The sequence below is a fragment of the Protopterus annectens genome, chromosome 2.part1, assembly GCF_019279795.1.
Source record: "Protopterus annectens isolate FY-2018-M chromosome 2.part1, PAN1.0, whole genome shotgun sequence".
Classification (NCBI taxonomy): domain Eukaryota; kingdom Metazoa; phylum Chordata; order Ceratodontiformes; family Protopteridae; genus Protopterus; species Protopterus annectens.
Window position 1 is genome coordinate 1,383,605,199 of NC_056729.1, and position 16,692 is coordinate 1,383,621,890.

Genomic DNA, 16,692 nt, shown 5'->3' on the forward strand with positions numbered 1-16,692 from the left:
AGGGGCATTCTCTGGAGCCTTGAACCAGGTCTCAGTCACTGCACAGATATTGATGTTCTCCATTTTAAGGAGTGCCTCGAGTGACTCCATTTTAAGATTTAGACTTCTAGCATTGAGTAGCATTACCCTCAGTTTTTGCTTGCCTGTTCCTGTTGCGGTGGTGAATTTGTTATTTGAACCTTGCCTAAAAAAGGCACTATAGGGGCAGCAAGAGCCTTAGCCAGTATCTGGAACCCCAGGAATGACAGGTGCAGGCCACCTGTGGCAAAGCATCGTGATCTGTCGACCATGTCATCCCAAGCAGACAGATACTGGATCCCCTTAGAATGACACCAGAAGCTTAGCCAATTGCTGAAGTCAATCATTTTGTCCTTGTACTGCGGTATCATTCTGGGCCATGGCAAAATGCTACTCAGGGCTAGGGTCATACCTGCCTGGGCTACAAGATCGGAGAGCTCTTCCATGTCTTTTTTCATGTAGTCCAGGGTGGTAAATCTCAGGTCATTCACACCAACATGGACAATGACAGAGTCATTACTCTGTGTCATACAGACTGCTCAGAGGCAACCTGCATCTTGCATAGAGACCAGTCTGTGACCCAGCTTTAATGGAAATGCTGCACATTCACAAGTCAAATTGCACATGGGTCACTCTCTCAAAGGACCTTAACCTGGTATGTGACATCAACAGAACTTGATGGAAAGACAGAGTTATCTCACAGAGGTTGCCCCACCTTTGGAACAAGTTCCTATTCATGTTAAACAATGACCCTTGTTGGCCCTATTTGAGCATAATTTGGACCACTGGATGGGTAACCGGAAATTCACTCTGGGGGTTCCATGTGTGGCTGACTTGGACAGGGGCAATAGGTGCTGATTTTAGTGTTGGTTTGAACCAGACACCCTTGGGAACATGGGTTGAACTTGGCTTGGCTTATAAGGTTTTTGGGGCCATTAGCCTTGGCTTTTTCAAGGGGAGATCATGCCTGTTAAATTTGGTAGACTTCTTCAAGACAGTCACCAAAGCCCTAGACGAGGGCAAATCTGTGCATATGGCCTATCTAGATTTAGCCAGGGCCTTTGACACATCCCCCAATCAGGCATCATTGATAGACTCATCCATCTGGGTATCAACCCATATATTGTCAGGTGGGTTGCAAACTGGCTCACTGATAGAATTTATACAGTCAAAATAGGGAACGTCACCTCCTCCAGTAGACCTGTAACCAGTGGTGTTCCACAGGGATCAGTTCTGGGACTCCTACTGCTTGGAATCTACTACTCCATAGCACAGGTTAAAATTAAAGGACTGTGGCTGAAAAACTTTGCTGATGACTGTAAACTGGGAGCGATCATTGAAACCCCTAGCAATGTCAACATCCTGCAAGAAGGTCTTACACAGGCGATTGACTAGTACCAAAGTCATGGTCTTAAACGTAATGCAAAAGAATGCATTACCATCCCATTCAGCAAGGGTGTTATTCCTGCAAACTACTACATCAATAGCAATACCCTAAGCACATAGTCAGTGGTGAGAGATCTGGACATACAGGTTGACAGGAACCTTAACTTCAATCACCATGTCTCCACAGTGGTAAGAAGGGAATTTTATATTGCTCATCTCATAAGTAAGGCATTGCCTCCAGGAAAAAAAAGAGGTTATAACCCTCCTGTACTCTTCCCTCATCTAGCTAATAATAGAGTACAATGCTCCCTTTGGTACGTTCCTTTTCAAACACCTGCAGCAATTGGAGAGACCACAAAGTTTCCTTACAAGGAAAATTCAGGATCTTCAAGATCTGTCTTATGCGGACAGACTGAAATCATTGTCACTTTACTCTGTGTCATACAGACTGCTCGGAAGCAACCTGTGCCTTGTATATAGATCAATCTCTGACCCAGCTTTAATGGAAATGCTGCACATTCACTAGTCAAATGGCACATGGATCACTTGCTCAAAGGACCTTAACCTGGTATGTGACATCAACAGAACTTGCTGGAGAGACAGATTTATCTCACAGAGGTTGCCCCATCTTTGGAACAAGCTTCCTATTCATGTTAAACAAAGCCCCTCGTTGGCCCTATTTAAGCATAATTTGGACAATTGGATGGGTAACCAGAAGTTCACCCTGGGGGTTCCATGTATGTCCCTCTTGGACAGGGCATTAGGTGCTGATTTGTGTCTCTTTGAACCAGACACCCTTGGGAACACGGGTTGAACTTGTCTAGGCTTATAAGGTCCCTGGGGCCATTAGCCTAGTAACCTCCTATGATCCTTGATCCTATTTATATCACACTACACCTAAGATTTTCCTAGTTGTCTGTTATTAATTATGAAAATAAACAATATTTCAATTTCAAAAATTGAATTCCCCCATTTACTGTTGTTATCACAACTTCAAATGCTACATTCAATTCTTTACAATCCTCCATCCTGCCCTTCTCTCGTTTCCCTCATCTCAGTCTACTCTCCTTCTCGTACTCTCTGTACCTCTAATCAATTACTACTACATACTTACTAACTCAAAAAAAATAGGCAAACTCATTTACAAATATTTCATTACCCAAGCTTGGAACAAACTTCCCAGAGACATATGTTCCATCATTCACCTATCCCACTTTAAAGAAAAACTCAAAATTCATCTACTTGACTCTAAAATCTGTCCCTGCCAAGCCCCAACCTAAACTTTCCTCTCCCCTCCTTAATCTACCCCACATACAACTTGTATACCTCTATCACAGAGACTTTTTTATCTCTGCTACCTTTTTTCTGATGATTAAACTCTTCTTGTAAATATGTAAATACATTGTTACTCTGTAAAATATTACCTGTACACTGTTTTTTTGCACCATCTTGTTATATGTTCTACTTGTCTTTTGTTAATTAGATTTTTCATGCTAAAGATTTCTTTTGCTGTAAACTATGTGTTTAATGGAACTTTTCTCCTCGGGTCTCCACTGAAAATGGGCCACAAACCCAGCTGAACCAAACCGGTTAATAAATGTCAATAAATAAAATAAACAAATAAATATTTTCATATGTACTTAATACTTCAAAAAAAACAACTGATTTACAAACTGTTGCATGACATCAGGTGAAACTTTAGATATTCTTGAAGAAAACTATCCGTGATATTTGCACTATAAGTTGTACATCTTTAGTTATATTTAGTGTTGCTTATATTGCTAATTATACAATTAAGCATATGTTTTCATATTTCTGTTAACTTCTCAATAAACATGCACTCATAGAGAAATGTCTTGTTGTCATGTGAAAACATACTTTGTATTAACAAAAAAATGTTCTAACAATATGAGCCTAGGTAGTACAATTTCAAAGATTAAAAAATATAATTTGGGGTTTGGGTGCATTACAAAATATTACAGTATTTAAGTAAATACTATGAATGCGCTGACTATTATCACTGCAAAAAAAATACTTCTTACTGATAAAATTGCTACTTGTACACTTTTAATAGCTTTATTGTTCACAAAATATTTACATTTGTTTATCATGTGCTTTTTAAGTTTACTTTTCAGAAAATGATCTGGAATGCAAAATGTGTATAGGCTGCCAGAGGTGTGACATTCCAAATCAAATAGACATTTTTTAAACACCATTACTGAATTATCACTTGTGACATAGGCAAACTTACATTTATATAAAAGTAATTAAATCATATTAACAAGTTCTCATTTACATACATTGTACATCCTGTATACTGATCTACATCATATAATCAAAGCAATATTACATAAATTGTTCAGGTCCCTCCTTCTCTTAAATCTAGTTCCAAGTCCAAAACATTTTTTCTGTATGTATTGTTCTCACAATTTCCATTTTTTCTGTGTAATTTACTCCTACCCTTTTCTAAGATCCCACTTCCTGTTATTTTATATCTGTGATAATATTCACTATTTCAGGTATAGTTGGTTTAGACTTTGATTTCCATTTTTTGCTAATTGCTTTTTTGGCAGTCAACAGAATTAAGTTTAACAAAGTCTGACTATGTTTAGACAATTCAGATCATGTATCGCAGCTAAAAAACATCCTTAGTTACACTCATTCGCTCACACAGCATTCCTGACATAGGACTTTGTAGGGAATTTTTAAAGTCTGCCAACTCATTACACTGTAAGAGCATATGCTCCCAGGTACTCCTTTCTTCTCCATTATACCTCCAACATTTGTATATACCTGATGAAAAATTCTTGGTATTCTGCTTGGGGTATGAAAGTATCTATGTAAACACTTCCAGGCAAAAATCCTAAATTTTCTAGATTTTGTTGATATTTCTGAGCCATAACATATGTCTTCCCATTGTATCTTTGGGAATTGCTATCTAATATCTATCTTTCCAATCTTTTTGGACCTAATCTTACTGATTCTTTTAGTTATTGTGCAATATTTCATGTGCCCTTCTAATTATCCCTTTTTAACAGTAACTTCTGTTCTAGATTCAATTAAAAACTCAACCAGTGCAGGTCTTTCATTTAGGATTCTCATATCCCTTTCTCTTGTCTATACTCTGATATCAATCCCTGATAGGGATGACAATGACTAACCTGCAATCCAAATGTCTTCTTGGCCTCTTCTCATTCTATTACCTTTCCCTGTCTAATTACTTGTTCCCAATACTTTGGTTCCTTTAATAGCTTCCTCCAGTAAATTCAAACCCTTCTTGCCTAGTCTCTGTACAGCTAATTCTAATCATTTCTACTGGCAAAAATCTAATTTCTTAATTCCCGTGTTGGCTGAGTTCTCAGTATACTTTCTGCTACTTTATGAGTATAACATTCTGCAAGACTGCTATTCTCCTTAAGGATCTGCTTCCAAAATTGAACTCTTTCCTTATTTCTTGAATGAACCCCCCCCACTTCCTGTTTTATCATCATCCCTTTCCACTTTGAATTGTAGCTTTCTGCTTGTCTTATGTATAAGAACCTTAATTGTGTAGTTTTAAATTATCCCTTCAAATCAGGTAATCCTAAACCACCTTGTTTTGTTGGGAGGACCTACTTATCCAACTTGATTCTTGTTCTGTTCTCCTTCCAGATAAAAATCTTTCAGCTGTTTATTAATTACTATCCACAACTTCTCCTCTGGTTGATAAAAATATTCCTGACCCATCTATAAAATTAAAATGACAAAAATATTTTTACTGTTTGTAACTAGCAAGCCATATCCATAGGCAACAGCTTTCAGTTTCTCAGTTTTTGTATTATCTCTTCTTTACTCTGTTCTCACATATCCTTAGCTGCCATAACAGAACCCGTTTTAATCCATACACCTAAATATTTCATTTTATCATGTTCCCCTAGGTGTTAATGAAGCTAGCAGAAAATAAAGTTATTCTGGCTTATTATCCATGACTATCTGGTGATCATGTGTTATAGCAAAGTAACATTTCTCTGGCACCTGGGAAAGGGCTATAGGTTTGTTTGTGTCTTTCGGCTTTTTCCCGGTTAGGGGTCGCCCACAACGGAACTCCGGTCCGCTAATGATTGGCAGTTGATTTTTACATACCGGCTTGCCAGGCCTGATGCACAACTTTCAACGAAGGTATGCCCATTCATGCATGTCTCCACGCAGAAGACGCTCTAGCTGAGAATCGAACCGGACAGCGTCTTACTGTGAGGCGACAACGCTGCCGCAGCACCACCACTGCGGGCTATAGGTAAATCAGTTTATTTCTCCATATTGCAGCACAGGGAAATGAAAGATTTTCCTCTACAGAAAATATCGTGATCTGCTTTCTTTGGAAGTACATTACATATACATATACATGGTATACATAATCAAGTCCAGTACTTTCGTTTGACCAGCTACTATTCAAATACATGTCCAAGATCTATATGATCTAGAGCAAAAGAAGTTTGTAGAATGAAAATGGAATTTCAGAAGTATGTTCTTAATTTAATAATTTAGTTATTTGGGGTCATGTATGCAGCATAACATATAACATTATATACCAAATAGCACTATTAATACAGGAAATGTAAACTGTAAACTATGATAACTTGAATTCTCTCACACTCTATTTCAGATAAACTGTTTACAATGTGTTACGCAATACGTTTTAATTTGACTATGTCCCCCAGTAAAGAACGTTATCAGCCCAGTAAAGTCAAGAATGTTATCAGCCCACATAATGCTCTCGGGCCACTTTGATCCTCATATAAACTATTGGTCCTAACCCTAAAATCCAACAACACAGCAGGGGATTCTCTGTTTGCTAACTCAGTTGGTAAAATTTGGAACCTACTTCCTGCAGTTCTTACCCAAGAATCTTCTCTACCCCTATTTAAAAAAGGCCTCAAAAAATACTTTAAATCACACTGGCTCTGCCCCTGCCTAAACCCTGACTAACCCAACCCAACAACTTGGTATTTTCTCTACTCAACTGATTATTAGCAAGCCAGTCATTCTATTGATCAAATCAGTTATGTTATAATGTACAGATTTGCCTGCTTGTCACTGTGTTAAACCTTTAGCATGTGGTAGCGTATTCCTACTGTGCTAAACCTTGTGAAATTATGTATCTATATTCTTTTCTCACTCTGTTAAACCTTTAGCATGTGGTAGTGTATTCCTACTGTGTTAAACCTTGTGAAATGATGTATCTATATTCTTTTCTTGCTATGTTTTAGTATTATTATTATTATTTGTTTTTGTGTTAAGAAATGGAGCTTTTCTCACTGGGTCTCTGCTGAAAATGGACATGTATCCAGTCGGACTATCCCGGTCAACAAACGTAAAATAAATAAAATAATAAATAATTGTAGTCTTCAACCTTTTTCATCAACATCCACAAATAACAGGATTAGGAGCACATTATTCACAGGGTCCTTTCTACCCAAAGCTGTTTAGCCAAATGCAGTATGGTTCCCAAATCTGTTTAAACAGTCACATTCTTTTAAAATACTTGACATATTTTATTTGCTTTGCAACATTTTCTCAATATACTTTATATTGAAAAGTTACACAGTCTTGAGTGGGCACTTCCATGTGCTCAAATCATTTTGATCATTACTGTACAAAACACAAACAACCATTTATTGTAGATAAGCAGCCTTTAATCTGGACAAAATATCCAGTAGACAGACATGTAATATAGGAATGAGTAGTCTCACTCACTGCCTCTTATCTACAACACACACACACACACTAACACACATAAACACTGCTTTACCCCCAAATTTCTCTATCAGTTTTTGGAGTCTAATACCCATGGCTTAAACATTTTAAAGTTTAAACAATAGCATTCTAGGACGAACATCATTTGATTTTTACATATCTACACTTTTTCCTCTCCTATTTCACCAACTAATGACCACCAACACACCTCCCATGCCTCAAAGCTTACCTACAGGAGTTCTCTACAGCTTTAGTATATTCATTATAGTTCTGCATCAACAACCTTAATCCAAATTCACTCCTGCTCATCTCTGTACTTGTGGCTACATTGTCCACGAATATGCATAATTTATGCTAACTATGTGATCTTGATTTTTGGCCTGATGTCCCTGATTTTTCAGGGTCTGTGCTCCTGATTCTGTCCTCTGGAAGTTGGGAGGTATGGATAAACCATTTACAGACTGCCGACTACAGCCATGTGAAAGTGCAAACAGACTAGTTTTGCCATGTTAGTATCATCATGATTTACAATGGGCATTAAAATAGCATATGAGACCAATGAAAGCTGCTAAAAGAAGTAACAGGAGATTGGGCATATTTGTTTGACTTCTGAATGGCATCCTCCAGAATGAGAAAATAAATCATGAAAAAAAATGGTCTGAATCTACTGCAGCCAGTCAATTACTTATTTGCATTTTCTCTTCTCTGCAGAGAGATTTGCAATAGGAAAAGGAGTCCTACTTCTACAACTAGACTACAGACTTCTCATAATCACAGCTCTTCTCCTTGATCTTCTCTGTAATTGAGGCTACCATGGTATCGTGTCTGATATCCTCATTTCTTCATCTGTTCCACAGTGTGCATCTTATCACCCATCATTGACACTTCTACTCCATTGCTTCAGTCTTTCCCAACTGCTCTGACTTCACTGTCCGGGTTTCTGTGTCATAAAGAAGCACTTATGGCATCACTGTATTGTACACTTTACTTTTCAACTTCTTTGGCATTCTTCTGTCACTCCACTTTGTATCAATTGGCTGGCTTCATTCTGGAGGTAGGAGGTTGACACATATTAAGTACTGTTAATATATGTATGTGACTATAGCTGTCAACTGGATCAAGACAACTCTCAAGAGAAAAAAAAACACGGGCGCTTTTTAAATTATTGTTACTATTAACACAAGACATTGACAGAATAAGAGGATGCAAATGATATGCATTTTATGAAGTAAAAGAACACCAATTATTGCCATTGTTTATTAAGTGTAATTCACAATCAATTTTCTCCAAAAGTCATCAGTTTTACAGGGGGATTAAGAGGGGATGAGATAAAATTTGAGTGAAATCAGGGGCACAGATGAAAAGGTCCCTGGTAGTACAGCAGTGATCATAGCTGCCTTCCAAGCAGTTGGCCAGGGTTAGATTCCTAGACAATGCAGGAAGTCTGTACATTCAGACAGATTTCTTTCCTAACCCAATTCAAGCATAACTTGGATCCGTGGATATGGAATTGGAAATTCATCTCTGGTCTTGGGCTGCCTAAACCTCAGCCTATATATAATCCTTAGAATGAACTTAAGGTTCCTAAAACTTGTCAGATATATTTTGGATGCATAGCTAGCCTTAATAAGGTCCCTGTGGTCATTAGCCTAGTATACACTTTTAAATTGAGGGCAATTGAGAGCATACCTATCAACTTTCCCTGATTTTGACTCAAATTTTAGCTCCGACCCTCTTAATCCGTCCGAAAACTGGCAATTTTTGGAGAAAGTAGTGAATACTACTTAATAAAGTATAGACTTCTTTTACTTAGAAAATTTATTTATTATTTATTTTACATTTGTTTACCAGGTAAGTCTGACTGGGAACATAGCCCATTTTCAGCAGAGGCCCGGGAGAAACATTTCATATCAATTTACAGCAATACACAATAGTACAAAACGTGCAACAATAATATAGCATACAAAAATGTACAAAATGTAGGAAAAACATAACATTACAGAGATTTACATTGAGAAAAATATCCATAGTCAGGCTTAGAATGTCATAGCTGATGCCACATAGGTCATATTGTCTGAAATACTGGAAAAGATAAGAATTTGCAGTGCCAAACAGACTTAGCCATATCACCAACACTAGAATCACACTATACAGTGTTTGTCCAGTTTGACAAAGAGCTACGAGATTCTGTTGTAGAGAAGGCACTGAAGTCATAGTCCTGCATTTTGTGCCAATTAGTGAGAGGCTCACTCTCAGTGTAAAGAAGGTATTAATTCACGTTTTCTTATCCTCTTATGTTAGATTCACTGAGAAAGTAGGCTTTCACTTCCAGTCAAGTGTTATATCGTCATGCTTAGGCCGTATGCATTTATACTCTAGCTTGGCTGGGTTTTTTCTTGTAGTTTTTACAGTATTTGGAAAGCTTTTATTTTTCGAATGGCTACTTAAAAAAAAACCCTGCGCGTTTAAGGTAATACAAGTAAAACGTGATACCGGAGGCTCTCACTAGGTGCCCCAAAACGCAGGACTACAAATTCACTCCCTTCTTTAAAACAGAATCTCGTAGCTCTTTAGCAAATTGGACAATTACTGTATAGTGTGATTCTAGTGCTGGTGACGTGGATAAGTCTGCTTGGTGTTGTGTATTCTTGTCTTAGTCTGTGGTTACAGGATACGTTTGTTAGATAGTATTTTGTAATCGTAATACAACCATTTTAAACGCTGTTCTGGGCTGGTGAGCTTAGCTGAGAACAGGAAAGTAAGTCTAGTTCTGCGATATGAGAAATAGCGGCTGCATTTTTTTGTTGTAATTTCGAGACTGCATATTACTTCTTGTCTAATCGCTGTATGTATGTGGGAGAGATATTAGTAGTTTTTTGTTAAAATATATGTAGTATAGTTTTTGAGTGATAGTGGAAGTTGAAAAAAAACTACAGCATAATCGGCTAACATCGAGGGGATAGAACTATTCTGTTTTATGCTTCATAACATCACGAAGGACAGGTTGTTTGACATTTTAATTTTAACGTGTTACTTATCTGGTTTAAAAGAAAAACAAGTCATTGAACTTCCTCTAGATGAAAAGTGATTAGTCACTTTTTTAAAAATAAAAACAATGTGTCCACCCAGCTTGGAAGTAGAGCAACTCCCCACTCGTAGTTAAAGCAATTTTAATTAAGATACTTAGGAAATTTATTATATTGCCAAATAAGGGTGTGATACTGACTTAAACGAGCAGGCAGTCTTTGTAAGTAAACTGCGTGCGTGCGAATTAACGCATATTCCATTTTGTGATTCTTATTCTTCACATTGATAACTTTAGTGTTTGACACTTCCCAACTGCCTCTGCGTTTGATCTTCTTTCGGCTGTGCCCGTTAGGGGTCGCCTCAGCAGATCGTCTGTTTCCATTTCTTCCGGTCCCTGCATCTTGCTGTGTCACACCAACCACCTGCATATCTTTTGAGCTTCTCTTTCCAAAGTCACTAATAACTTGAGGGAAAAAGTGGTGGATTATTATGTACAAATAATGACATGCGGTAAAATTTACATTTTTTTTTACTTTGGGAAATGCTTATTATTCATGTACTTCTCGAATGAACGGAGGGACACTTATTTTGTTGTACAAAGTCAAGTGTTCTTCCCCTTTCCACATTGAAAGGGGCTACAAAGTCCGGGTTCTTCGCCTTTGCACTTTGAAAGGGTCTGTCACGTATTGTTTATTTATTCATCAGAATAATCTTATAATTTAACACATTTTTACCTGTCCCTTGAACTACCCACTATAAGAAGATTGAAAGTTGTGGATGTACTCTTTCCTTATCAGATTTTTAAATATAGTTACTAATCTCTTAAGGTTGTCCCTGAGTATTGTTGTATTTGTTCTGCTCCGGGTCATATCTCTCAACCTCTTGGAGCAAGAAATATTGGCAAAGTCATAAGTAGGACAAAGGACCAAAAATTAGGGACATTTTTAAATATTGCTCTTAAAGACTTAGAAACAGGTTTTGCATTAACGATACTTTTTTTAAAGGGTATGAAATCTGTTTTTCTATTTTCTAACTTCAGTCTTTAATGATTTGCCACTAATTCACCAAAAAAAAAAAAACGCAGTCTTATGAAAAATGGACCAAAAATATGAGGCAAAAAGCTGGCCATTATGCAAAAAAGTGTACAGTTGAGAGGTATGCTCTGGGTGCTTGAGAGATCGACACCTATGTTAGGAACATTATTGTAGAGATTCAGGTTTAAAGTTAGAGGGTTTGTATTGGGGCTACAGGTTTGGGTTTATTGGTACCTGTTTTATGTAGACTGTTTGTTTATTTGTGGAAATAGCCTAGTATGGACCTATCTGCCCTAGGGCATTTATAAGCCTAGCCAGAGTGTGTTTGGCTTTCGCCACCCATTTTAAATTAATTTTGCTATGCCCTTTTTCGAGGTTAGTATACTGTGCCTCTGTCTAACAGTGACACCGAAGTGATACCCGGGGTAAACCTATCTCCCATCCACTCCAAGATTCCTCTTGAAGAGAGTCATTGAGGGACTCTGCCTAACCTGGACTGGGATTTTATTCCAGAGTGAAGGGAGCCTCTGGGTTATGAATCTGTCCCTCCAGCATGTCCTATTTATTTCACTGCTGTGGTTCAATTCTCTCGAGCGCGTAGCTCGATGAGATTTGGATTTTCTGAGGTGCAGCATGTCCATTAATTCCGGGTTGGACATGGCTTTATACGTCAGGCACAGATCGTCTCTGAGCAGGTGGTATGCCACTGAGTAGAGCTGGAGTTTCTTTAACCGGGCAGCATATGGCATCTGTTTGAGCCCTTTGATCCTCTTGGTGAGGTACTTTTGGGGTCTTTCCAGTTGCTGCAGGTGTCTGGTAAGGTACATCCCAAAAGGGGCATTTTACTCCATTATGGGCCTGATGAGGGATGAGTAAAGAGGCACGATGACCTCCCCTGATCTAGATGTGAATCCCTTCATGATTAGGTGGGCTATATAAAATGTTTTTCTAACCACTTTGGCCACGTGGTTGTCAAATGAGAGATTGCTATCAGCTTGTGTCCGCAGGTCCCTAATTACTTTTTCTGTACTTAATGGATTACCACCTATGTGGTAATTTGTGGGCACTTTGTTTTTGCCAAAGGGGATGACTATACACTTTTTGGCGTTTAGCTTGAGGCCATGGCTCTGGCACCAGTTGTCTGTTTCTATGAGGCCCTTTTGGAGGATGCTTGTGTCGGCTGGAGAGTCAGTTATGGCGCCCAGTTTGCAGTCATCTGCGAACTTGGTCAGCCACAGTCCTTCTGTGTTGGCCTGTATCTCTGAGAAATATATACCGAACAAGAGAGGTCCCAGGACTGAGCCTTGTGGGACGCCACTTGTAACTGGTTTGGAGTCTGACATGGCTCCAGCAATTCTAACCATGTGGGTTCTGTCCTTGAGCCAGTTTGCACCCATCTAGTGACATAGGGGTTTATACTTAAGCTGGTGAGCTTATCTATAATGCCCGAGTGGGATATTGTATCGAAGGCTTTTGCGAGGTCCAGGTAGGCTGTGTGGACCACCTTCCCCTCATCAATGGCCTTGGTGACTGTTTCAAAGAAATCAGCCAGGTTTAAGAGGCAGGATCTGCCCTTAAAGCCGAACTGGGTAGGATCCAGTGTCTGTAGGTCCCCAATATCTTTATTTATGAGGTCCATGATGATCCTTTCCATAGCTTTGCAGACCAAGCTAGTCAGGCTTATGGGGCGATAGTTTCCAGGATCCATTGAGGCACCACCTTTGTGGAGAGGGACCACTGTTGCTGTACGCCACTCTTTGGGTACATATCGTGTAGTAAGGCTGAGATTGAACAGTAGTTTTATGTTTGGGTTTAGCTCTTCTTGGAGGTCATGTAGGACGCAGCCTGGGACACCGTCTGGTCCCATTGATGCTGTGTTTTTTGCTTTGGAGAGGGCGGCTCTTACCTGAGCATCTGAGATGTCAGGGGGGCAGCACTCTGCTGGGATAGATATTTGCCCTTTTGGTGGGGGGGGGAGTTTGCGCTGAACCTGTCAGCTAGGATGTTGGCAATGTCTGTGGGTTCGGTGTATTTTTTGTCATTTTGGACTAATTCTTAGCATATCTGGGAATTCCCACCCAGTTTTCTAACATAACTAAAGAAAGCCTTGTGATTATCCTTAGTGTCCTGTGCAATTTTTCTCTCTAAGCTGGCCTTAGACGATTTTATGAGTGCCCGTAGTTTTTTTGCTAATACTGATCAGAGATGCCTTCCCTTATTGGGATTTTGCTCTATCATGTAGTAGCTTCCTCCTTCTATTGTATAGTTTGTTTATGGCTGGGGTCCACCAGACAGGACGTCTGCCTTTGGAGGATTAGGTCTTGGTTTTATTTGGGATTGCATGATCTATGCATTCCTGAAGGTGTTCATAGAATGCGTTTATAAAGGATTCTGCAGTCTGGGCCGTATTTTCCACAGGCCCGGGGGCTTTGAAGGATTCCACCTCGGTTTTGAGGAGTGTGAAATTTGCTTTATATGGACTGATCTTACCAGTGAGGGATACCCTTCTGGTCTGGAGCATAGAGTCCCCATGTTGGTGATGATCAGGTCCAGTATGTTTTCCCCTCTTGTGGGAGTGGTAACAAGTTGTTCCATAGCATTTGAGTTTATAAATTCTAGGAACCTTTGGGCTAGGGTGTTGGAGCTAGAGTAATGCTCCCAGTCTATGTTTGGGTAGTTGAAGTTGCCCAATATAATGGTGTTTGGAGAGACCTTCATATTTTCCAGTGTTCTCAGGAAGGCTGAATGGGGTTCCTGGGTTTGGGAGGGTGGTCTGTAGCAGGCTACAAGCTGGAAGGCAGTTTTACCCACTGTTAGTTCCACATGGATAGTCTCTGATGCTTCGTGCTGTGCCACCAACCTGTAGGTGTGGGTATCTTTGACGAATATTGATACTCCCCCTCCTTTTGTGGTTTGGTCCAAGTTTTGGGGCTGAAAAGCATGGTATGAGGTATAACCTGGTAGTGCTGGGGTGCTCTCGGGAGCCTTGAACCAGGTTTCTGTTGCTGCACAGATATCGATGTTCTCCATGCTATGGAGAGTTTTGAGTGCGTGCATCTTGAGGTTTAGACTTGTAGCATTACTCTTAGTTTCTTATCCCTTGTGATACCTATGGAGGTAGGTTTGTCTTTTGAGCCTTGCCTAAAAAGGCACTATGGGGGTAGCAAGAACCTTTGCCAATATCCGAAAGCCCAGGGGTGACAGGTGCAAGCCGTCCCTAGCGAAGCATCATGGCTTGTCGAGCATGTCATCCCAGGCTGACAGGCATTGGATCCCCTTTGAATGACACCAATACTTAAGCCAATTGTTGAAATTGATCATCTTGTCTTCATATTGTGGCATCATTCTTGGTGAGGGTAAGATGCTGCTCATGGTCAGGGTCATACTGGCCTGGGCTACATGCTCAGAGAGCTCCCCTGTGTCTCTCTTCATGTAGTCCAGGGAGGTAAGTCTCAGGTCATTCACACCAGCATGGACAATGACAGAGTCATATTTGTACTTGCCTTGGAGTGACCTGAGTGCTTGTGTTATGTGGTGGATCCTAGCGCCCGACAGGCAGCTCACCGTGACTTTCTTGTTCAGCCTGGTGAGCGGGACGTCAGTGTGCCTGACGATTGTCACCTATTACAAGTGTATCAGGTGTGTTGTTTAGCCTTAAGGGCTGTGACTGTTCGGCACACTGGCTTTGTGAGATATGTGTTGCACGTGTTTTGTTTTGGGGTAGCGGTTGCTTGGGTGTCTGCTTTGGAGGTCTCTGCTGCTTATACAGATTTTTATTTAGAGCCTCCAAGTATGTTTTTGTGTGTTTGTGTTTGGTTTGCTGTCGTGGTAGGTCTGTGTGAGACTGGAATTGTAGTGAGTGTGGTTTCCTTCTCCTCCTGACTGGTTATGCCAGTACTGAGTTGAGAGAGCTTAGCCTCCAGTTTGGCTATATGGTTGCATCTCTCACATGTGTTGGAATTTTTTGGGAGGAGGAGGGGGTTGTCTGTGTACATGAGGCAGTTGTAACATTGCCTCAAGGTTCCCAGATTTACCAGCTGGACTGGAGAGGAGATTGACAGCTGACCTTTGGACATGCTAGAATAGTATACTGAGCAGAGTGGATAAGAGTTGTTCACCGCAGCTGTTAGCTCAGATATACAAGTATCCTGTTTTTTTTTTTCGATTATTTGTACAGATTATTGTTTTTAACAATTAATATATAGCACTTTTATTGTCTGCTTTTTAGTCTTCGAGTGTATTTTATTGCTATTAAGTAATCTGCACAAGTAACTGATTTGTCTTCAGTCAAAAGCATTCTGTATCTTTACAAATCTTTATCTGTTTGTGCTTTCTCTAGTGCTACTGTCTGTAGGCTATTGTCCCCACCCTCCCAATTGGTGTCTTGCTCTTATACTTGGTGACTTTGCAGTTGCCTGCCCCTACTGTAAATCTGATCTGTGACGCTCCTCCCAGTCTAGTGTCATTAGCTCATTGCCTTAATATTGCTACAACTCAAGTGCTCTAGGTTGTACTGCATCTGAAGTGTTTGTATGTTTTAGCTGCTTTTCTGTATATATGGACTTCTCTGTTTCTTTAACTAAATAAGCTTTGCAAAGTTGTTTTATTGCATTCCTGCCTGTATTTCTGAGTTTTTTGCACTTTTAAAGTTTGTTTTTGCTTGGTTTAACTGGTAGGCTACACACTCAAGTGCGCTAGCCGAATTAAAGCATTTACTGTGTTTCTGTACCTAATTTCTGCTACATTGTAAAAAAAAAAAAAAAAAAAAAAAATTCCTTGTTTCCCACCTTTACTGAACTAGAATAGTCCAGTCTTCAGGTATTGCTGATCTCTGGGCTGTGTCATAGTTCCTGTGTTGCCCATATCCTTATTTGGATAGGAGGAAGCTTCTTTGTTCACCAGTGAGAGTGGAGAGCTCTGAGCAGCCTATCTGTCCCTTGAGGAGTGGTTCCAGCCCAGTGACCTGTAGCTTATTGGCCGTTTTGGGCCATTTCCTATCTCCTTCTAACCCCTTGCTTTAAAGCCAGCTTTAGTGCGCTTTTGCGCTTGTAATTTAAAGTTTGTCCTGTTTGTTGCATTTATCTGTTGAGGCTACACACTCAAGTGTGCTAGCCTGTGTTACATATTTATTGCATTTTTCTGCTGTTTGTTGCAAAAAAGAAAGAAAAAAAAAATTATCCTTGTTTCCTATCTTTCCTGACCTAGAGTAGTCCAAATACAGGCTTTGCTGTATTCTGGACTTTTGGAAAGTTCCTGTGTTGCCCATTTCCTTTCTTGGATAAAGGGAGGCTACTTTGTTCACCAGTGGCAGTGGGGAGCTTAGGGCAGCCTATCTATCCCTGGAGGAGTGTTCCCAGCACAAGAATCTGGTAGTCTATTGGCCATTTTGGGCCAGTTTCTAGCTCTTTCAAGTCCCCCTGTATAAAACCCGCTTTGGCGCGGTTTGTGCGCTTGTTACTACTCAGCCAAGCTCCTTGTGGTCCTGCAGAGTGGT

General features: G+C 39.9%; 1 protein-coding gene across 1 annotated transcript in view; it reads left to right on the forward strand.

The window, feature by feature from the left end:
- The first annotated feature begins 9,743 nt into the window (after nt 1-9,743).
- The window catches only part of OST4 (oligosaccharyltransferase complex subunit 4, non-catalytic), a 265,499-nt gene continuing 258,550 nt past the window's right edge, over nt 9,744-16,692 (forward strand). Inside the window, exon 1 of the mRNA XM_044062861.1 lies at nt 9,744-9,895. The gene's annotated coding sequence lies outside the window, so the exon portion shown is untranslated. The remainder of the gene's footprint in view (nt 9,896-16,692) is intronic.